Raw genomic sequence first — 25,449 nt, 5'->3', positions numbered from 1 at the left:
CTAGGGTCACCAAATTTTCCTTGTGCTCCCGCAATGTTCCAGCTTATAACCTGGAGCTCCTGAGATTCCTTGAGAATGTATCGGTCCAGAGGAGTCAATTCTGTTAGTTTCCTTCCACAGTCAGTTTTAGATCATTTGGTCCACTCAACAGTTCAAAGTGATTGCTAAGGGCTAAATTAGGGTCAGGGATTAGAATGCTATTTTGGGCCTGCACCCCCCCCCCCCCCCCCCCATCTACCTGAGAAGACACCTTCTGCCAGGTCTCCCCCAGGGTCCTAGGATTATGAAAAAAATCCCAGAGGAAGCACTGTGAGATGCTACTTGGGGTGGCTATATTCCACCCACAACTATTCAGATTATGACCAACAATCTTATAATTTTAAAAGTTTACAGCTATGCAGTTCTTGTAATACATTTTCGGATCACATCCAATCCACCTGACTCTCGAAACATTATGATTTCATCAAATAGCGATAATCTGTTTCTAGGGAAAATCATTGGTGTAAACCAAAGAAGAATCTTATTTTTAGGCTGCTAAAAATGTTCCTGGATGTTTGGCTTCAGGGGTGGAACATTAGCCAAAACTAAAACGTACAGGATACATGCTGGGGGAAGATGCAAATTACCCTCTGAGTTTAAAGGGCCCAATGGGATCTTAGAGGACACTTGTTGGGCTCTCCTTAGGGCCCCTTGCTCTAAAACTGACCCCGAGGCTCTAAGAGCAACGCTTTCCCCTGCCCCCAAGTTAATGTCCCAACCTACACGAAGGGATGAAAGACGTCACCGGCTGGATGAGGAGCAGCCGCCTTAAACTGAACTCAGACAAGACGGAAGTCCTCATCCTGGGATCATCACCCTCCGCCTGGGACGACTCCTGGTGGCCCCCGGCCCTGGGCACCGCTCCCAAACCAACGGACCATGCACGCAACCTGGGCTTCATCCTGGACTCCTCCCTGTCGATGACCAGACAAGTCAATGCCGTCTCATCCTCGTGCTACAACACCCTGCGCATGCTCCGCAAGATCTTCAGATGGATCCCCACCGAAACCAGGAAGACCGTCACCCAGGCACTCGTCACCAGCCGACTGGACTACGGGAACACCCTCTACGCCGGAACCACAGCCAAACTTCAAAAAAGACTCCAACGCATCCAGAACGCCTCCGCACGACTCATCCTGGACATCCCCAGACACAGCCACATCACCGGACACCTGAGAGACCTGCTCTGGCTCCCCGTCAGCAAGAGAATCACGTTCAGACTCCTGACCCACGCACACAAGGCTCTCCACGACCTGGGCCCCAAGTACCTCAACGACCGCATGACCTTCTACACGCCCACCCGCCAGCTACGATCAACCAGCCACGCCCTCGCCACTGTACCACGCATCCGCAGAGCCACCGCCGGAGGAAGATCCTTCTCCTACCTGGCAGCCAAGACCTGGAACTCCCTGCCCACCCACCTTCGGCGAACCCAGGGCCATCTCTCCTTCAGGAAACAGCTCAAGACCTGGCTGTTCGAGAAGGAACTTACCCCCCCCCCCCCCCCCCTCCCAGCGCCTTGAGACCCTCCCGGGTGAGTAGCGCGCTTTATAAATGTCGTGATTGATTGATTGATTGATTATGTAATACTGGTGTGACAGGAGGGTTACCGAAAAAACCTGGATTACCCACCCTAGATACAAGCTTAAATGAGGAAAGTGCCTTGGGGCCATGGGACCCTAAAGAGGCCACTATACGGAGTGGGGTGACATGTGCGGACATGTGATTAATCGTGACAGAGATTTTACACAAAATACCTTCTGATTGCTCCATAAGTGAATCCACTGATTTCCACTCAGCCTCCGCCCTATCCTCTAATTTAACAATTTAATGGGTTAAAGACTGAAAAGCGGAGGAGATTTTCAATTCCAAATTACAGAACAAATCCTGGATCAGACCAGTCTCAGTAACAGAGTTCATATGAGCCCTCTTTGACCCACTGTTATTGCCAGCATGTAGAGTGGGCCTTCTTTTACTCTTGTGTCTCATACCCTCGGTCCCCCACCCAGATTGTTTTGAAGTAGAAGCCTAAGCTTGTTTGAGCAAGGGAGGACAGTATCCTGTAATTCCTGAGTTCCTTGTTGTCCCTCAATTTGTGGAGGAGCCTCGGAGTTAACGGCCAATATGGGGTGATTCCCTTTTTCCAAAGTCAAGACTGAGTCCCTGCGGGTTAATGTCATATGTTCTTCCATGCAGCAAATTTCTTCTGAAAGAGCGCCCACCGCATTATTTAAGAATAATAAAATGGTACTACTGGTTCTGGGGCACTTATAAACCACGTTGGTTACCTTCACTTTCCTTTCCCCATAGTACGTTAGAAAAATAGATGGCACATCCAATCCTCAGGTTCAAATAATGGTGAACCAAAAAGATTGCAAGAGTTCTGGGCTCCCCGAATCTCCCCAAACAAACAACAAACCAAGTGAAGAGACTTGTGCCCAGAAACAGCTGATCCAGATAGCAAATTATTAGAAGGATATGGTACCTTGAGACACAGAACCAATACGGTAGGCCCCGCCCCATCTCTCTCTGGCGCTGTCGGGCGCAGGATGAGGGGGGCAACACTTTCAGGTGCCTCCTCTGGCCCACAGAATCTTGGGATGCATAGTCCCCACCAAAAGTGCCTCCAAATACCTCAGCGGGTCGGACCTATAGGTTCAGTTGAGGGAGTTCAACAGGGGTGTATCCTTGCCCCCTGTCTGTTCTTGGTCCACATAAATGGATTGGAGGTTTTCTTACGACAGAAGAAATTAGATTGTCCAAAGTCCGTATAATTTTTCATCTCTTCGTTTTTTTATGCAGATGACACTATCCTCGTAGGGAGGACAGCAAACAGTTTACAGAAAGCCCTTGATGTATGTGCAGACTTTATCAAATCTCTGGATCTGAAAGTAATCCTCAAAAAATCCTATGTAACGGTATGTGGCCCCCCCAAAAAAAAAACTTCTGCCTACATGCCACCTCACTGGATAAAGTTACAAATGTCTCCTATCTAGGGATCCTTTTTTAATAATTTATTGAAATGGAATCCTGGTATAATATTAAGGGTGCAGCAAGTTAATAGGGCGATGGAAATTCCCTTCTGCTTTGCATCTAAGTTGGACGAAAAAAAACATAGGGTAGAGATGATGCTATATAGAGCAAAATGCATGTCTGTTGCCACATAGGGGGCAGGAGTATGGGGGTATACAGACTGTTCCAAGCTTCAACTTGTTGAGAATGCCTTCCTTGCGAGGCTACTTATGTCCCCCAGGGGTCTTCAACTTTCTTTTGTCACTTTGAAATGGGCTTGAATTACCCTGAGGATTGTATAGGTCTGGCTCTGTTACTATTATGGGTGAAAGTATGGTTGACACCCGAGTTAGAATTTTCCAGTCAAATTGATTGTTTATCAATATACTGTGGCTAAGATATGTGAGAAGTTGCACTTGGTGACTTGGGCCTTGTTGCTCTTTTTGAAGACCCAGTTCACGTTTTACTCTCAGCTAAAGCTCAAGTTAAAGATTAATATTGGGAAAGGACCCTGGCTAACCACCAAAGACTAGATCCTAAGCGACTGTTATCCAATTAACCTAATGTGGTTACTTTCCCCCCCAGTGATACAATTGAATCTGCCGCTTGTTTTAAATTCCCAGCTTAGATTTTATGTGTCCAGATTTCGCGTTGGCACTGTGCACTTTTTAGTGCCATTTCCATCACAATGTGGATGGGGGAACAATCTCCCCCCCCTGTCCGTGTGACAAAACATCAAATCAATCCACTGTACATTTTAAAATCTTTTTTACTTTATATCACTCTGTAAGAACAACCTTTTTGCTTCCCTTGATACGACCACATAGGCCAATTTAATTTCAAGATGGTTTTAGACTTCTCTGTTCATTGGAGTCATATGAAATCTGCTATGCAGCTCTTCATTTTTTAAGGGAGCACTTGCAATAAGAAATCGATATGGCTAGCAGTTGTCATGTGACTAACAATTTATTGAAAGGATTATTGCGTTTTTAAACACAGTAAGATGCACATTGCACCTTTATTGTTGAACATCGATGATAAACAATTTGAGGTCCCAGCAATTGGTACTCTGATTTTAACATATAAATTGCCAATTAGCTCTGGGTTGTTGCTGTATTTTATTCAAGTATGTATAGTATGTTTTTATGATTTATTGAAATTGAATACATTTTTTATGACTGAGTAGACTCAGCAGCTCCCGAGCTGCGGGACAACACAACATGCTTTATAGCTATAGTCCCGTCAGGTGCTGGCAATATTGAATGGGCCACCTCGCCTCCCTGCCGACCCTCCCACGCTCCGCCCCCTCCACTCTCCATTTATGACAGATGTACCAACGCGCACGCCGAAGGTGCGCCAAAGGTAAGCCCGTCTACGCCCGTCCGCGCCTGGACCGCGCCCAGTGCCAAACCCCCTGGTCCCCGCATCACCCACCCCTCCCGCTTTACATATGACGCCTCCACCCTCTTAGCACTTAACCCCGGCCGACTCCCTAACTGCGCCCAAGCAGCACCTGGACACACCCATGGACCCTTCACCTGCCACCCCTGTAAATTCACCTGCATCAAGTCCTACACCAAACCCACGAACACCAAACAGAGACCCGACACAAACCACCTTAAATGCATCCTTCTCAACACACGGTCGGTTCACAAACACGCCATCGACCTTTGGAATCTACTAGACACCTCTTCTCCGGACATCGCCTTCCTAACAGAAACCTGGATGAATGCCTCTTTTGCTCCAGACATCACCATAGCCATCCCGGGCGGCTACAAGATCATCCGTAAGGACCGCCCCATCCAAACAGGAGGAGGCATCGCCATCGTCCACAAGAACACCATACGCGTCTCAATTAGCTCAGAAGACAACCTCGCGATCGCCGAATACCTTCACTTCCAAATCCACACCGACCCCAAGACCACACTCAGAGGCACCCTCCTCTACAGGCCACCAGGACCCCGTACAAAATTCAGCGACATCATCACTGACTTCATCACCCCACACGCCCTCCCCTCGGAAGAATACATTCTACTGGGAGACCTCAATTTCCATCTGGAAAAGAGCAACGACAGCAACACTGCCACCCTTCTGGACAATCTCGCCAATCTCGGACTCAAACAACTTGTCAACATCCCCACTCATCGCGCAGGACACACACTCGACCCTATCTTCACTTCCAGCAAGCACATCTCCTTCACTCACACCACACCCCTCCACTGGACGGACCACAGTTGCGTCCACTTCAACTACAACAAGACCACGATCCACAACCACCCTCAACCAACTTTGCGAAGAAATTGGAACAAAATCACCATCGACCAGATCTCCTCATCGCTTCTTCAAAAACCACCTGCCTATTCAACGAACCTTAACCAAGCCGCTATCAACCTCACACAATGGATAACCCAAACCGCCGATAAACTAGCACCCCTGAAAAAACATCAAATCAAGCAAGGAAGCAAGAACGCCCCCTGGTTCAACGATGACCTCAAGAAATCTAAGAAGCTATGTCGCTCCCTTGAAAAAACTTGGAAAAAAGACCCAAACAATATCACCCAAACCGCCTTCAAAAACGCCACCCGCAAGCACCACCAACTAATCCGAACAGCCAAGAAATCAGCACTCAAAGACCGACTAGACAACAACACTCGCAACAGCAAGGAACTTTTCAACATCATCAAAGAATTCTCCAACCCCACCGCCAGCTCAAACGACATCACCCCATCTCAAGTCCTCTGCGACTCCCTCGCCTCATTCTTCCATGACAAAATCGCCGACATTCACAACAGCTTTGACAACCAACCTGTAAACCAGTTCACCTCACTCACCTCCGAACTTGTACCTCCTCCGAACTACCTTCTCGACTGGAACCTAATCACCACAGAAGACACCATTCACCTGATGAACTCCATCCACTCAGGATCCCCGACAGACCCATGCCCCCATCACATCTTCAACAAAGCAAACTCCGTTATCGCACCCCATCTCCGAGACGTCATCAACTGCTCCTTCAACTCCGCCACATTCCCAGAAAGCTGGAAACACGCCGAACTCAGCGCCCTTCTGAAGAAACCTACAGCTGACCCCTCCGAACTCAAAAACTACCGCCCCATCTCGCTCCTCCCATTTCCTGCCAAAGTCATTGAGAAAGCCGTCAACAATCAACTCGCCGCCTTCCTCGAAACCAACAAATCACTCGACTCCTCACAGTCTGGCTTCCGAGCCAAACACAGCACCGAAACCGCCCTCATCGCAGCAACAGATGACATTCGAATACTTCTGGACAACGGAGACACAGTCGCCCTCATCCTCCTTGACCTCTCTGCAGCCTTCGACACAGTCTGCCATAGCACCCTGATACAACGCCTTAGAAACATCGGAATTCAAGGAAAAGCATTGGACTGGATCATCTCGTTCCTCGCTGGAAGAACTCAGAGAGTCCGCCTCCCCCCTTTCAAGTCAAAGGCCTCCGAAGTCATCTGCGGCGTCCCGCAAGGATCATCACTCAGCCCCACCCTCTTCAACGTCTACATGAGCCCCCTCGCAACCATCGCACGGAAACACAACCTCAACATCATCTCCTACGCTGATGACACTCAGCTGATCCTCTCACTCACCAAAGACCCAACCACCGCCAAAACCAACCTACATGAAGGGATGAAAGAAGTAGCCGAGTGGATGAAGCACAGCAGTCTGAAACTGAACTCGGACAAAACGGAAGTCCTCATCCTAGGTACTTCCCCTTCCGCATGGGACGACTCTTGGTGGCCAACGACCCTAGGAACAGCCCCCATACCGACGGACCACGCACGGAACCTGGGCTTCATCCTGGACTCCTCACTCTCGATGACCAGACAAGTCAACGCCGTCTCATCATCATGCTTCAATATCCTACGCATGCTCAAAAAAACATTTCGATGGATCCCCACCGAAACAAGAAAAACGGTCACCCACGCTCTGATTACTAGCCGTCTAGACTACGGAAACACCCTTTACGCCGGTACCACCGCAAAACTGCAGAAAAAACTCCAACGCATCCAAAATGCTTCAGCCAGACTCATACTAGACATCCCCCGCAAAGACCACATCTCCGGTCACCTGAAAGACCTGCACTGGCTCCCCGTCAACAAAAGGATAACTTTCCGTCTCCTCACCCACGCACACAAAGCCCTCTACGAACTCGGACCGGATTGCCTCAACACGCGCCTTTCCTTCTACACCCCCACCCGCCAGCTGCGTTCGTCCAACCAAGCCCTCGCCGCCGTCCCGCGCATCCACAAAGCCACCATGGGGGGAAGATCCTTCTCCTACTTAGCAGCCAAAACCTGGAATTCCCTCCCCACCCACCTCCGCCTCACTCAAAACCACCTAGCCTTCAGAAAACAGCTTAAAACCTGGATATTCGATAAGTAACCCCCCCCCCCCCCCTCAAGCGCCTTGAGACCCTCTGGGTATGTAGTGCGCTATATAAATTGTGACTTGACTTGACTTGACCTCCTCAGGCCCACAGAATATTGGGCTCCATAGCTCCCCCCAAAAGCACCTCCAAATGCCTCCACTTCTGTAATCATTCAGCCCCCTGCGATTCCATGTGAGGAAATTTAGTAGCAAGGCGGTGCCCATGAACTGTGAACCACGCACCACTGTCAGCACTCACCAGTGTAAGATAAATAGTTGTGTGTAACCCAATCCACCCTCACCCACACTGTGCCCCTTAACAAGCAGCACAGTGATGTACTACCCACCCCAAGCCCACCCTGTAACCAAAAAAAATAACCCAAGGCAAACAATGTGGTGCACACATGGGGACAGAGGATACCCTCCGAGCGCCTCAGGGTGCCGCATCACAGGCATAATGAGTGCCAATACTACATTAACCAAACACAAGCACGCAGCACCACCACGTAACCAGGTGCGTCAAGTATTCAATGCCAACATTGCAGTTCTAGGCACTCTGGGTCTGCACCCAACCAGGAGACAGAAAAGTTGTGCCAACATGTGAGGGACTCGCAAATCATGGAACAGTCGTGACCCATCAAGACCACCACCTACAGGTGTTCGGACATCTAAAAATCCCGAGTTGCCGCATCACAGGCATAATGAGTGCCAATACTACATTAACCAAACACAAGCACGCAGCACCACCATGTAACCAGGTGCGTCAAGTATTCAATGCCAACATTGCAGTTCTAGGCACTCTGGGTCGGCACCCAACCAGGAGACAGAAAAGTTGTGCCAACATGTGAGGGACTCGCAAATCATGGAACAGTCGTGAACCATCAAGACCACCACCTACAGGTGTTCGGATAACTAAAAAACCCAGAGTGCCGCATCACAGGCATAATGAGTGCCAATACTACATTAACCAAACACAAGCATGCAGCACCACCACGTAACCAGGTGCGTCAAGTATTCAATGCCAACATTGCAGTTCTAGGCACTCTGGGTCTGCACCCAACCAGGAGACAGAAAAGTTGTGCCAACATGTGAGGGACTCGCAAATCATGGAACAGTCGTGACCCATCAAGACCACCACCTACAGGTGTTCGGACATCTAAAAATCCCAGGGTGCCGCATCACAGGCATAATGAGTGCCACTACTACATTAACCAAACACAAGCATGCAGCACCACCACGTAACCAGCTGCGTCAAGTATTCAATGCCAACATTGCAGTTCTAGGCACTCTGGGTCTGCACCCAACCAGGAGACAGAAAAGTTGTGCCAACATGTGAGGGACTCGCAAATCATGGAACAGTCGTGACCCATCAAGACCACCACCTACAGGTGTTCGGACATCTAAAAATCATAGGGTGCCGCATCAGAGGCATAATGAGTGCCAATACTACATTAACCAAACACAAGCATGCAGCACCACCACGTAACCAGGTGCGTCAAGTATTCAATGCCAACATTGCAGTTCTAGGCACTCTGGGTCTGCACCCAACCAGGAGACAGAAAAGTTGTGCCAACATGTGAGGGACTCGCAAATCATGGAACAGTCGTGACCCATCAAGACCACCACCTACAGGTGTTCGGACATCTAAAAATCATAGGGTGCCGCATCAGAGGCATAATGAGTGCCAATACTACATTAACCAAACACAAGCATGCAGCACCACCACGTAACCAGGTGCGTCAAGTATTCAATGCCAACATTGCAGTTCTAGGCACTCTGGGTCTGCACCCAACCCGGAGACAGAAAAGTTGTGCCAACATGTGAGGGACTCGCAAATCATGGAACAGTCGTGACCCATCAAGACCACCATCTACAGGTGTTCGGACATCTAAAAATCATAGGGTGCCGCATCAGAGGCATAATGAGTGCCAATACTACATTAACCAAACACAAGCACGCAGCACCACCATGTAACCAGGTGCGTCAAGTATTCAATGCCAACATTGCAGTTCTAGGCACTCTGGGTCTGCACCCAACCAGGAGACAGAAAAGTTGTGCCAACATGTGAGGGACTCGCAAATCATGGAACAGTCGTGAACCATCAAGACCACCACCTACAGGTGTTCGGACAACTAAAAAACCCAGAGTGCCGCATCACAGGCATAATGAGTGCCAATACTACATTAACCAAACACAAGCATGCAGCACCACCACGTAACCAGGTGCGTCAAGTATTCAATGCCAACATTGCAGTTCTAGGCACTCTGGGTCTGCACCCAACCAGGAGACAGAAAAGTTGTGCCAACATTTGAGGGACTCGCAAATCATGGAACAGTCGTGACCCATCAAGACCACCACCTACAGGTGTTCGGACATCTAAAAATCCCAGGGTGCCGCATCACAGGCATAATGAGTGCCACTACTACATTAACCAAACACAAGCATGCAGCACCACCACGTAACCAGGTGCGTCAAGTATTCAATGCCAACATTGCAGTTCTAGGCACTCTGGGTCTGCACCCAACCAGGAGACAGAAAAGTTGTGCCAACATGTGAGGGACTCGCAAATCATGGAACAGTCGTGACCCATCAAGACCACCACCTACAGGTGTTCGGACATCTAAAAATCCCACCCTCACATGATCATAGCAGAAAAAACAAAGAGCATGACACATGTGAAAAATTGCAATAAAAGAAAAGTATCAAAATTAAGATTATGAAGCAATAAAACAGTAACAGAATTAGTTCTGCTCCTCCAAGTCCTCCAAGTCCTGAGTGGCCTCCGGCTCGCCCTCGGTGAGCGCTGACAATCACCTGCTGCTTGAGGAATTACTGCAAGAGTTTAGGGTCACTAAAGATCTTGGCCTTGCCATCCACCATCACCCATACATGTGCCAGGATAGACCATAGCATACTCCAGGTTCAGTTCCTGCAGCTTGCATTTAGTTGAAAGAAATTGTCTCCGTTCTTCCTTGACTTGCTGGGTAAAATCTGGGAAAATGGAAAGTTCAGTGCCCTCATTGCAAAGCACCTGCATTTCCTTTGACTGGTTGAGTGCTGCGTCCCGGTCTCTGTAGTTGAGCAGTCTTGCAATGATTGGACAGGGCTAGACCCCAGCACTGGGCAAGGTACAAGGGAATTGGGGGTGTAATCCACCACAAAGATATCAGAGAATGTCTCTCATCCCAGTAGGTTGGAAAGTAGTTGTTCCACATAGTTCTCCATGTTCCCCACATTTGTGAACTCTGAAAGGTCTACAATACAGAGGTTATTTCTACAGGAGCAAGCTTCCAGGTTCTCAGTCTTGGCCTGCAGGGAGAAAAGTACCTTCTCCAGTTGCTTCTGTTTCGCTGAGTTAGTGACCTCTTTATCCGCCGCCTCCGACAACGACGCTCAACCATGTCCAGGTGTACTGCATGTTTATCAAGGCACTTCGACATCCTGGGCATCCAAAAGGAGAGAGCATCTATCTTGCCATCGATCTTGGTGAGGCTAAGCTGCATAGCGGTCACGCTGTAGAGCAACTCGCCACCCGTACTCACCCCACAGCATCAGGACCAGCCTCGAGCCCGACCCCGCCCACTTAACTGGGGGGGGGGGGGTATTCTCTTGTTCAAATTGGAGTTTGGGCTGAGTCTTGCTGGCTTTCTCATTGTGACAGAATACACTGAGGCCACAGCAGGAGACACTGATAGCGAGGATCGCCCTAAACAGAGCCAAGCTGAAGAGGGTAAAATAGCACTGCAGCTCCCCCTGTACTGAGTCTCAGGCACCAGTGTACACAGGGTGAGGTCTCAGAAGCTATCTGCTAGCGGCAAAGAGGGGGACCTCAGCAGGGAAACATAGGCTCCAATAGTATCACTGCCAGCATAAGCATTGTCCTCACTGGCCCAGGCAAGATCCAGGGCGGTAAACGTCGTTTACAACGTAATGTTCTCCTCTTGGCTAAAAGAACGATAACGATGAGGTGGAAATCCACTAGGCCGCCTGACCCTGGTGACTGGCATGGGGAGGTGCTACGTTGGGGGAAAGCAGAAGGAACCGAACTGCAGAGAGAGGCGCGTAGAGGCCTCCATAAAACGCACATTTCAATGGAATGGCAAGCCATACTCATAGAATTTGAAGCATGTGATGTCACGGGATTGGCATAGGCAAATGCTGCTGATATGATGGTTATGATGTATAACCGATGCAAAGCCTAGGACCCCCCCCCCCTTTTTTTTCTCTCCTCCCCCCCTCCCCCTCCCATCTCTCTCTTTCCCCCCCCAACCCTTCCCCCACCTGATTGAAATGGAAGCACACCGAAGGGTGCAGTAGTTGACAAACTCGGAGGAAGTTAATGCTGAAGACAGGAGTGTCGGAGGTAGGAGGAACAGAGGATATTACTGTAATGTATAGCAATGACCCAGTACAACGAGAAACACACGGACAAGTTGATTAAGTGCAAGGGAAGTTGTGGGAGGGGGTTTAAGAATTATAAGGGATGTTATGAAAAAGAAAAGTGCAATGTTATGTATACTCAGATCTATGTGCACGGTACAGACTATATTGTAAGACGTACTGAAACATATGCTGTAATGCCTGAATAATTACTGCAGATAATAAAAATATATATTTTTTTAAAAATGTAAAAAATACAACGTGGTGTTTACACCGCACGACCTTTACCACGCTGCCATTACAACGCAAGTCGTTACCACGACTTGCGCTGGATGGCGCTGTTTGTTAAGGAATATTGTAATTTTATATTCCAACACCTTCCCTACTGTTACTTGGACTGGTGATGGAATATAAAATATAATAATCTTCAATCCGCGCCCTCCAACGCAAGTCGTTGTAACGACTTGCGTTGTAAAATCTGCCATGTAAAGTACCGCAATCAAAATGATCGCGTTGTACTATCATACATCCGCCAGGGCTCCACTTCTCCTCAAGGCAAAGAGGTATATAATAGTAACAGGCGAGGAGCGCTATGAGTAGCAGCCTGCTACCCACACGCCCCTCACCTCTGAGTGGAGCAGATTAGTATGTTCTGCCCTGTGGGAGCCTGGCACCGCCCACCTGAGAGTTCAGAGACTCCGGAAAGGCACAGGCGAGTCCCCGCCTGGGTACACAGGATCTGAAATAGGGCTGCAGCCTGCTCTTAACTCAGGCTGCATAGTAAGCAGTGAAGAGCATCTACTGGGTCCCAAGTGCCATTTTTTGGCAAAGGTTTGGTGTCAACAGCCGCTCTGTCGGTAGTGCTAGGTAGAGTGATGACTGATGCTCTGTGAGGAGCATCCATGGCACAGGATGATGTAGGATTAAAAAAGCGGCTGAAGGAGCTCGCCTAAATGGTGGCCATCTTCTGGCCAGGCGAGCTCCCTCTACCCTCCGATGTGCATATTACTTTGTTCAGCAATAGTCATACATTTATAACCTAGGAACAATATTGTTTTATTTCTTGTAGTTAAGCAAACAATAATTAAAAGTATTGCTGTTTCTTTCAACCTCTTCTTAAACATTCAAGCACTGTAACGTCTTCACACAAATTTGAAAAGCTAATTTTATAGATGTGGAAATCCCACCCATTTGCCTTTCATTTATGTTCTCCTTGTGGTGCTTCTTATTGTGGACACCTGTACAACCTTTTCCACTCTATATGATCTGAAGTCCAGTTCTCTTCAATTAGGACAACAACACAATTGTTTTCAAACGATATCAACTCGTCCAAGTATCAAACTCATTACTTTATTTTTAAATCTTCAGATTCACACAAATATTCTACTTTCATATGCGTAAATTACTTTATTCAACAATATTCATAAAATTATAACCCAGGACAGAAGTATACATCTGAAGGAGGAGATCACTGTGGGAGACTCAAAAACTGACATGATGCAGCCCTCAGAAAAACAATCTAAGTTCAGTATATTCTGATATACTGACAGATATCACCAAAGTTAAGAACTGAATAGTGGAAGCAGTCAGACAGGAACAGTTTGCTGTCATGTTGATAAACACAGAAAGCATATTCTCTAGTCTCAAAAATGAAATGTATGGGACACAACTTCTTTACGAAAGGATGGTGCTGAAAACAGTCAACAAAACCTTAGAGGCCAGAAAATGAATGGGAAATAGTTTATGACTTGTCATGCTAGATAAAATGTAAAAAAACATCTTGCATCCTTCATAAGACACTCATTACAAAGAGAGTTCTAAGTCCAGTCCCTTCTGCTTATCAAAGAGCGCCATCAAACTCTTCTTTTAAACTATAAAAGCAAAGCACTCGCACCCTTTCAAAATATTGGTAGTGCAACAAAACATAAAGATTTATACTACAGACATAAAAAAATTAATACTATACTAAAGTCATGCAACATATCTATTGAATGACTTCTATAAAGAATCAATGACAAAAAAGGAAACTATATCTCATTCTGCAACTGAATCTCAGAAAGAAGAGCAGGAAATGTGGCCCAACCCAACCTGAAGAATGCTGTTCCTCCAGGATGACAAGGTGTTCCCGAAACAGAAAGACTACCGGGCCAACAGATATGTCTAACACTCAGGGCCCGATTATGAGATTGATGGTGCGGCGGTGGGATCGCCCCGCCGCCCTGCAAACCTGTGTGGAGACCGCCCGCCCTATTAGGGCTTTTACTTTGGCGGTCCCATGGCAGTGCCTATAAAATAGGCACCGCAATGGGAATGTCAAACATCCGTGCTGGAACTTCTGTGCATGCACACAGTGGTGCACATGTTGTGCCCCCTTAAGTGCATCCACAAGGCATGAGGCACAAGGGGGGCTTGCAGGGCCCCCTTTCTTTCCTCACCACCACTGTTTTCATGGAGGAAAGACCTCCATGAAAACAGTGGCAGTGATGAAAGTCGTAATATGCTTGGCGGGCCGGCGGTCGTCCCGCAAACCATATAGGTGCCTCTAGACCACCGCACCACCCCCTGGTGGAGTTGGCGGTCTCAAGGCGGGTCCCACTAGGGTCGTAATGGGGCGGTTTCAAGACTGCCACTACTGCGCCACTACGAGTCTGGCGGTCTCGGACCGGCAGACTCGTAATGGGCCCCTAAGAGTTTGGACCACCCTCCATATATTTGAGGGTATCAACAGATAATGTATATAGAAGTAATATCAATCATTAGAGCAGGAGGGAGCAATAGTACAGAGATGAAAATTCAGACAAAGACGAAGGAATGGCTTAAACTAAGGTGGATTTCTCTGGCTCAAGAACCTTTATGGCAGGCCCTTTATCAAGCAGACTAAAATCTATTGTTGTGAATCTTGTGGACTGGATCAGGGTGTCTGAGATGTAAATGACCCAATAAATTAAAAGTGGCTATAAAATACATTTGGCAATAATGGTGCCTCGAGCCAAGGAACAGTGAGAAATTAGGTGAATTTGTATGAAGAAAAGAGAAAAAGCAGTACTTGGTGAGAAACAAATAAACCTGGCCGAGCAAAGAATTCAAGGGTGTTTTTTTTAAAATTAGTTCCTTTGGGGAAGCATATTAAAATGCCTAAAACCTCTTCTGTCAATGATGAATGGGCTTCTGAAGGTCCCGCGAAGGTCCTGTCAAAGTTTCTTTTTCACATTTAGGTGGGCTTGAGGTCCTTCATCGGTATCAGCCCCATTATTAAACGGAAGACTGTCCATCCAGTCAATATTCAGTAAGTAAAGTCTGCTGACGCCCCAATTTTGTCAAACTAAGCTTCAGGTCCTGGTTGGATATCCGTCAGTGCCATTTTTGATAGATGTTGGGCTTTGAGCTCCATGCAATATGAAGATCATAAATAATATTTTGGCCACATTTGCATTGCAGTCCCAGTAAGCGGAAAGAGGCTGGAAATCAAGCAAATATATAAAAAGTGTTCCAGGGGGATAAGATGGAACTTTCTACCCGATCTCCTGAGTAAGGTATTAGTTATTTGCTACTAGACATATTTGAACCAGTTAATCAAACCTATAACAAAGACACATTTGGAATATATATTTTACAAATGTAATAATTAGGCACATAATATACACATTAATGTAGTAAATAAACATAATATAAATACACAATATAATAAATACACATAATATACGTAAAGAATGAAAGCACAGTAATGCTATTAATATTTTTTTTATAATGAAAAAATCCATCCTACACAGAATGAATGTGCTTAATATTGCTGACAACATAAATCACTTTGGAACCAACAGTCCTCAATCAACAGTGCTGTACTGAGACAGCTACCTAAGTAATGGAGCTCTGAACGGTGGATTATAAAGGCATGTGACTCCTCAAGATACTACATAGACTTAAGGACTGGCCGAGAAGATTTTGGATCATAGCCACCAAGTTTCCAGGAGGACTTTGGCACTGCGAAGAAATTCTTCCGCTTCTTATCTTTGTGTTATAAATATGTAAGCTTAGAGGAAAGAGCATTGTTTCTGCTTTTAGTTTACTTTAGCAGGAATTCAGTTGTTCGATGGTACATTGTCTTATGATGTAACTTGAGCTCAGCCTTAACCTTTGAAAGAAGCATAACGAAGGCCTTCCCCTGACGTCACCACCCTGCTGACTGACTGTAAAATGGGGCAGGGTTATGGTTAGAGGGGATCAAGGGTACAAGAAAAAAAAAACATACATCAGAGATGACTCCTCCTTCATACACCAGAGGTGACTCTTCCTTGGAAGATGCCCCCACATATCATCTAAAGACCTGAGAGCAGTCAAAGAGTCAGAACAAAATACATAGAGAAAATATCTAAAAAAACAACCACAAAATAAGAAAAATGCAAGAATGAGACACACAGAAGAAAGAAACAGTGAAATGTATTTGAAAAAGAGCAATGCATGTGGCAGAGGATGAAGAAGGTAAAGATTTGCAACACTAAGAACAAACAGCATACTTGACTATAATTAGCCTATTGAGTGCTAATTTGTCCTGACGTAAGCAGGAGAGTACTTACACTATGAACTGGGCTGCAAAAGGCTACTAGTCCCCATTTTGGATTAGTATCTGCATGGCCTCCCACCACCAGGTATTTCTTGGCTCTAGGCAAAGCACACGTTCATCTAGTGCTCCAATTTAGCAAGTGTCTTGCCCAAGCCAGCTACCCTTTGTCCAGTAGAAGGAAGAAGAAATATGGACAGGTTCCCACAATACAGAACCACGTGATTATGGTGGCCTCTCATCCAATTCCAGTCCTCACTGGTGAAACAAAATGTACCTCTGACCAGACACTCACAAGTGCCACCATCGATGGTTATTAGAGATTGGGTTGTTGGGTTGTTGTTTTAGGGATTGTGAGGAGGGTGTGAGCAAGCAATAGGCAAAAAACCTGTCAGGGTGAACCACTAAAACCACCAAAATTAACCTATGACTAACCCTCTGGTAGCTTAGCACAAAAGCAGTCAGGCTTAATTTAGAGGCAATGTGTAAAGTATTTATACCACACACACACAGTAATAAAGTGAAAATATAACACAGCAAAAATCCCACACCAATTTAAAGAAATGGAGTACATTTTTATACATTATTTCACACCAAAATGACAAAAATTCAATCAATAGAATCAGAATTATGAATTTTTAAAGTTAAAAGTGAAAACTAGCACCTAAAAGATTAAAGCTCAAATCGCGTGAGACCAGGGCTAAGTTGAAAGCAATGGTCGACCACAATGGAGCACGGTTCAGACACAAGAAGTGCATTTGTCCCGATCTCTGCTTACCCTAAATTAAAGGAGAAATTTGTTGATAAATGTCTGACAAGGTGAAGTTTTAGCAGGCCAGCCAGCTTCGGGGGTTTGAGGAGGAGGTGTCATTGTCGGGGAAATTCTGGCCGCAGTTGCGGTGAAGAATTGTTCGTTCGGACTTAGTCTCTTTTTTGCAAGTCAAAGATCTCCAGTTGGACGCAGTTGCAGGGGGTAGATAATAAGGGCTCCACAAGGCCACAAACCCCTTCTGCAAGGAGCAGTTGAACAGGATTTGCAGCTGTGGAGAAGAAAGTTGCTACCGCAAAGTCAGGCTAACCAACAATGCCACTTGGGTGGATCGACAAGTTGGTTGGTCCAGGTCTCCTTTCAGTTCTCAGAGCACTTTTGGTCAATATTTTTTAAGTTCAAAGTTTTGGATTTGGCCTATCTGGGCATCTTTAGCACCACTTCCAAGGGGCCAGGACTGGAGAGGCACCACTTGGAGGGCCAGGACTCCCTCAGGCAGGGTCTAGGTGGGGGTTAAGATGATTTGAGCCTTTTTTGTCCCTGAGGCTTTGACTAGGAGGCTAGCCAACTAGCCGTTGAAGTCACTTCAGGAAGTCCTGGGTTCAAGTAGAAGAGCAGGGCTCAAGCAATAGAGCGGACCTCTAGGGCTCAAAGCAGGTTTCCGGCAGCAGAGCAGTCCTTCTTCGTGCAGCAGAGCAGTCCTTCTGAAGTACACAACACACCACAGCAGCAAGTAGTCCTCTTAGAGTCCTTCTGCAGGCCCAGGAGTGAACTCAGAGTGGGTCACCTTTTCATCCCTGGTGCCTTTTTAGAAGTGGCAGAAACTTCTGGAAAATTCCCCCTACAGAAGTGTCTGGAATTTCCTGACTCCTTGCCCTGGCTCCAGCCTGGCTACAGGCACAATATACTAGTTTGAAGTTTTTTTGAGTAAGAGCAGGGCTCAGCCTATTCTTGTGTAAGTGGGGTTGTACACAGCTCAACCGCGCCATCCTGCCTGAGATTGCTCCATTGTGTGGCTGTCTGGGAGAAATATACAAAGGCCAACTGCCACTCACACCTAGTCATGCAATCCAGAACAGGCTACAGGCACCCAATAGTTGGGAAAAGAAAATGCCAATTTTCTAAAAGTGACATATTCAGAATTGTGAATTAAAATCCAGTTTTATAATTAAAGAGGATTTTAAATTACAGTTCTTCAGATACCATACATGACTTTCCTACTTGTCCCATACAATCAGAATATAGCACTTATTAAATGTAATCGGGTCACCCAGTGTAATACTATGAGAGAGGTAGCCTCATAGTAGTAAAAAATGAACTGCTGAGTTTTTCACTACAAGGACTTGTAAAACTTAACATGCCCAACTTTTTAATTACAATGCACACTTCCATAAGGGCCTGTTTATGGATTATTTTAGGGGTGACTTATTGGTAAAAAAATTGTTTTAGACATGGAAAGGGGGTTATATTGCCAAGTCAAATTGGCAGTTTAAAACTGCTTGCAAGCAGGCCTGGAACATGATTTACCTGGCTACTTAAGGAGGTGGCACAAACATTGCTGCAGACCCACTAGTAGCATTTAATTTAGAGTACCCTGGGTATATGGTATACCACTTTACTATGTACGTATAAGTAAATTAAATATGCCAATCAGATGTAAGCCTATTTTACTAGGGGTGGGTGAAATGTTCTGCTCTGCTCATGGAATTTTTAATGCTGAGTTCTGGCCAATTCTGCCAATCACCGCATGGAGGAATATTTCTCTCAAGAGGCATCCCCTAGTGTGATTTTCTAATGCTGGTGATCTGCGGCGTTCACAAGGGGTCACGGCAAAGAACTGCTGTACGAGCAGATTTGCTGCTGCTCAGGTCGATTTTGTACTCGAGCTGCAGCAAACTGGGGGCATGCTCTTGCACAAGACAGGGCGCTGTTTGCACTGCTGGTGCTAAATTGCAGTTCAAACTTCATATATTCCACCCATTGGTGGAGTACCATGCAGTTTTTCGGTAACTCCGCTGAATTCCGTGGAATAAAACTCAACAAGTTCCGTTCAACCCTAAATTTTCCCATGTTTTAGGAAGTGAGCACAAGTACTTTAGCAGTGGCAACGAGCACAGTTTCTTAAGGCCAGCAAAAACAAATTGAGTGAAGGCAAAAGGTTTGGGGGAGACCACCCTAAGGCTGACAGGTCTAATAATGGTTCAGCTTCAGAGGTGCATGAGGCAAGTAGCTGCAGGAGTAACACTATGGGACTCATTTGCATGGCAAGGCATATAGTATTCTTGCTTATTGTTAGACCACTCAATATAGAAACAAGAGCCAGACTAATGGGTAGAATTACAAACATTTTGTGCTGGGTTAGCATCACCAGCACAAAATGTTTTTTTCCTAATTTACTTTCCAGCGCAAAATCTGTTTTGCTCTGGAAAGTACCCTAAAAGTAAAGCAAGCACTGCTTTGCATTATTTAGCACCAAGGGGGCATTACATGAGTAGTACATAGCTGATTCCATGCAACCACCCATGCCTTTTGATGCAAAACCCTATCTACAAACAATTTTAGACAGGGTGTAGCACCAAACGTTAATGCCACTTCAAGGGAGGTGTTAACAGGAGAAATGTTTTTCGTTCGCCTTTCTTTTCCAACTTTGAATGTGTGCTGCACACATACAAAGTAGTAAAAGACCTTTGCTAGACTCACTAGTGCTAAGGTGTGTGCCTGGCGCATGGGAGAGGGGAGAAAAGAGCCATATCTCTGTAGATATGGCACTCTCCTGCACCCTCCTAGTCACGCAACTCAGGGAAGCCTCTTTGGGTGCTGCGCTGAATGCTTTTTTTTCAAATCTGGCCCTAAGTTTTTGATATAAAGGTGACACTGCTGGTGAGTTTCCAGTAAACATGAGAATTAGGCAAGACATGGTCCTTGCATTTACTTTGTTTAACAAGTTTATTAATGAGAATGCACCACATTTACTCTCTTCAGGGCACATACACTGAGAGTGGGCATCAGTCAGGATCCCTTAGCATTTGATACATTTAGTACAGATCAAACATGTTCTCCAATTTTCCTTACTGAAATATTGTCTCATGAAAAAATTTAAATATATACCACAAAAACTAAGGTAATGGTGGTGATCAACACTCTCCAAGAATACATTTCTTTCTGACAGCATGGACTAATTGAATGATGGTGAGGAGTTTGACTACTTGGTTGCTTGGCTGTTACTTAAAATACTAACTCGAAGTCATAAAAGTGGCAATTTTTTAATTCCTGTGGTGGGGCATAATAGATGTTTTATAAAACGTCTGACAACCCTATTGTTAGAAATTGGATTTCTGGTTGGCTAAGGCCTACGTCAAAGCCAGGCAGAAACCACCACTCTAGTCAGGGCAAGGGAGTTACATGCCAAAGAAAACCCCTGATCACCCCCTTGGTAGCTTGGCACGAGCAGTCAGGCTTATCCCGGAGGCAATGTGTAAAGCGTTTGAGCAGCACCCACACAGAGGCAACACACTAGGCACACCACAAAAGGAACTCCACACAAGGTTATATCAAAAATAGCCTTTGTATTATCAGAAACACATTAGAGTAGTAATCACACAATATACACTGTGCCAACCGGCACAGGCAATTTTCACGGGGTTTTATATACAGGACCGGGCCAATCGGGCCACGGTCAGAACCATCAGAATGCAGGTAAGTAATTGCAAAACACAACCAGTAACTACTGGTACCATAATGGCCTAAGCATTATATCACATTAGACATAAACCCACAGTAGGCCCAAACCTTATCAGCAGAAACACATTACGCCATATCGCATTAGGCATAAACACATTATTGTAACCCTCAGGAGCCTAAACACTGAAATGACCCCCAGGCCAACTGGCCTGCTCAATGGGGCTCAAAGGCCCTATGTCCAGAATGTCAGGGCTGCCAATGCAATAAGAACCAAACGTGCACAATTGCGCTGGGGCAGAGGAGTGTCTCTCACTCCTACCTCTTTCAACAATGCCCCCAAAGGAATGCTGGCCTAAACGTGGCAGCTGCCCACTACTTGCTGGGCAGCTGTGAAATCAAAAAGATGGGAACTGGCATTCACTGTGCTCTTTGTTCCCTACAGGGACGCTAACAGAAAAGATGGCCCATACATTGTAGCTGCCAGTATCTGCTGCGAAGCTGTGGAGACAACAAACTGCCCTGGAACTATCTCTGCCTTTGGCACCCAAAACAATGCCCTACAAGCAATGAGGATGGGCACTGTGCACATGGGAGTCCCGCTCTTGTACTCTGAAAATAAACTATGCCCCAAATGTTGCAGCCACTTGCGTTCTTGCAGGGCGAATGGGAAATTAGCACCGGCACCTGTGGTGTCTCTGGAGCCCCACTCCGGAATTCCTATTATCAAAAGTAACCCCCTCGGTGCAGCTGCACGCAACTGCGTTGCAGATGTGAAACTGACTTGGGCACCACTGATCCTCAGGGAACAATCATCACTGCGCAATGGAGGGGGGGCAAGCACTGAAAATATGCCACAAACCACCCTCTGACAACAGGACTACAGCCCCACTCAACGGGGCTCTGCAGGACTCCTCCTGACTCTGCAGTGGATGTGCAGGACTCTGTCTCCTGGGACCTCCCGGGGCCCCTACTGATGCCACTTCTGACCCCCGGAAAGCTTTGTGGAGCCTGTGAGGCTCCGGACTCTGCAGCCACACGCGGGGACTGGAAAACCTCATCCTTCTCACGCCGTGGAGCGGCTCGGGCCACGTAACAGAGTCCCGGCTGCCCCGCGGTGCAGGGCACCTCCTTTCTCGTGGTCAGGCCCCACAGAGGCGGCGGCAAATTCTCTTGACGGCCGAACGCGGGGTACGCTCCCGCTGTTATCCTGGATCACCACAACGCGGGGTGGGCTCCCGCTTCCAACAGCATAAAGGTGGGGTGGGCACCCGCCGTAGCACACCACAACGCAGGGTAGGCTCCCATGAATTAAGTGGCGAAAATGCGGGGTGGGCACCCGCGAATTAGCACAAATGCGGGGTGGAGTCCTGCCAATTTCAGGAGCGCAGGGGATTCCCTCGCACCCTCGCGCTGCAGCTGGACCAGGTCCTCTCTCCTGGCAAGTTTAAAATTAAAGTGCTCCTGTGGCGCTAGCAAGCAGGCCAAAGAAATAAAGGGTCCTTGGTGTTGGGGGGACCACAGCACAGCGCATCCAGGCAGGCCAGCACGCAGGGACCCCCAGGAGTCAGCAGCTGGGTCCTGCGGTGGTTCTTCCTGGCAGAGTGTGTCCCCCCCCCAAAGTAAGCACAAACACAACCACTTCATGGGGTCACAGCCCCTTCATTTATAGGACATTTTCCTTTGTCTGTAGAGTAAAGGGCTTGGGAGAACTAGTTCCAACTGTTTCTGTAGCACTCTGTTTACCAGGCTCCTCTTCCTTATTGTTAGGTGGGGGCTCGTCATCAGACACCCCACAGGGGGGCGGAGCCAGCCTTCACTAGGGCAGGCACACTCCTATTCAGGGACCAGGGACTTCTCCTCCCACTACTCAAAATGTAGATGTCCCATTCAGCCTAGCGCTGACTCACCCTGCCCCTCCTGGAGCCACCCACACCTCACCAGCCCCTGTCACTCAAAAGCCAGACATGCAATTCACATCAGGCAGGCAGACACATGGCACACAGAAATGCCAACTTCTAAAAGTGGCATTTCTAAAATAACCACAATAAATCTGCGCACACCGTCACGCAACATTTATTAATACCATTTCACACATACCAGACTTGACCACGCTGCGCCTCTCATATCAGGATTTATTTCTGACCCACATTCATCAGGGAATCCCCCATGTATTCCTATGGCCCACAGACACCGAGATCGACAAAGATAACATCATCGACTACTCCCAAGGAAACACAACTGGTGCAGGGCCGACACTCAAGGAGTCTCAACCACAGTCCTCCAATTAATTCTCATTCGACAGGCATAGGCGCCTTACCACTTATAGATCTGGGAAACTGCGGCTCAACTCCAAGCTCCTCCGGCAGGGAGGCATCCAGCCGACACAACCCGACACAACCCTAGCCGGGAAGCCGAAAGCAGGGCTACACCGCCTCACCCCAATATACAAGAAAGGGATTACAGGCTAGCTACTGACAAACCAGATCACACAGACCCGCTTTCCCCTAACTCACCTTTGGCAGTCAACAACAACACTGGCCATACCTCAATCCCCCACACCGCCAACGAGAAAGAGCGGGGAAAAGACTACAATCCTGGAACTTGGAACTCACTTCTAAACACAATCCAGCTAGCAGTGGATGCCCTGCAATATCAATCAGATAAAATGGAGATTCAACTCAACCTCCTTAACACACTGGCGGTCTTCACAGCGGGTATTGACGACAAGCTGGGAAATCTGAATAACCTGATACTAAGAGCACAAACAAATACTTACCTAAGTTGCAATTGCAGCCAGGCAGTAGACAAACTAGCAACACTGCCTTCAATGCTAACCGACCTAATAGGTGACATAAAGACCCTACACAGAGGTAAAGAAATTAAAGAAACGGGCCCTATTACACTTGAAGAAGAAAACATCACCAGTAAACCACCTGCCACAAATTCAACTGCCCTGAACGTCCCCGCAAATGAGGAAGCTATCCAGAAGGGATTGGAGTCCCCAAAAAAACTCAACGCAAAACAACGGCGTCAACAAAAAAGAAAAGGTCGTAAGCAAAAATCTCTTACAACTACAGCAAAATTCTTTCCCATTTTCTCTGGCACTACCAGAAAACGCATGGAGAGCACAAACAACGCCCGTCCCACAGAAGGTGAAATTCAAGCTTCCACCAGCCAAATCCAGCAGCAAAAGCCAAACAACAGCCCGACGTCCCGAGAAGGTCATGGGCCCCAAATTCTATCGGCCGATAACTTAACCGGACAATCAGACGCACACAGAATAGCGGCGATAAACATCAGCCAGCACACACAACCCACCAGGACATTAGCACACCAAGAGCTGGTCACCGAATGCCAAGTGGCAGTCCTAACATCACCAAACAGGGAGGCCCCCCATCAAAGGGATATTTCCGCCGAGTTCATCAACCAAGATGCTCTAAAAATAGCCGCAAATAATAAACCACCCGCGCTAAATGCCAAGGAGGAGGCCAGGGCTAGAACCACTGGCCAAACGTCAAGCCAATCTCATGATGCACAAACTAGAGTCACACTGACTACGACCACGACTATTCATTCTGCCCCTAGCCAAACAGAGCACCCAAAGGCAAATAGGCCACGAGAGACGCAAACAATACTCAAGCATCCAACAGCAACTAAAGCAATAATCCACAGCTCTAACACGCCAAGTGCCGGCAGAAACTCAGCCTCTCACATAGCTCTGCCTGACCTCGGCTCAGCAGTCCATGCTCACCATACATCTACAAAACAGCAAGAAAAAGGAAGCAAAAAACAATCAATAGAGAGCCTGGTTTTCTACCCGGAATACAGATCACAAGAGCGGCAGGACGTACTGAATCGAGGAAACATCCTTAAATTGTTGGAATGTATCCCAGTCCTGGGGGCATAAGCTCCAAGGTCTTAATCTCTGTTGAATTCTTGCCCGCTTCAATTCCAAATAGCCAGGAGGCGACTAGGACAATCTGGTCCTCCAGCAGCATTGCAGAGCTAATTGCATCAGAAGCAGAGCAATTTAAGACCTGGGGCATTAAGCTGGTCCCTCCTCAAAGACCAGCCTATCCCTTCCCACTCCTGAGGAGAGTCAGTCCAGAATCAGATATGCAACAGGCTAACACCTCTAGTGTTCTCAGGGGTGCCCTGGGAAGCTCACCGAAAAAAAGGGAGAACAGCCCCTGGCAGCGATCAATGGACAGACCTCTGATGACAACTGGCTCCGAGCCAGCGCCCACAATAGGCAGGCGCAACCCAGACTCAAAGGATCTCCCGATCCGCACATTCTCCATCACTAAGTCCCTGCGAGGTAGCCCACCAAACAAGAACACACGCGGTATTGGGGATCGGGTAGAATCCAGCGCAAGGGAGGCACCGCACTTAAACCATGCACTAACAAGAGAAACCTTGTCCCGAACGATCTTCACATGTCCTGAAGAGGTCTGACGCAGTCAACAAACTGGAGAAAACATCAGAGGAAGGGCACTAGCCATCTGCTCTTGGTATATAAATGGTACAAAACGGGGTGGTGATGGACGGAGCATCTGAACCAATCAAACACTCACACCCAGTCAAAAGATCTGGGTTTGATCCATCACCG

The sequence above is a fragment of the Lissotriton helveticus genome, chromosome 7, assembly GCF_964261635.1.
Source record: "Lissotriton helveticus chromosome 7, aLisHel1.1, whole genome shotgun sequence".
NCBI classification, from domain to species: Eukaryota; Metazoa; Chordata; class Amphibia; order Caudata; family Salamandridae; genus Lissotriton; species Lissotriton helveticus.
This window is presented reverse-complemented; position numbering follows the sequence as displayed.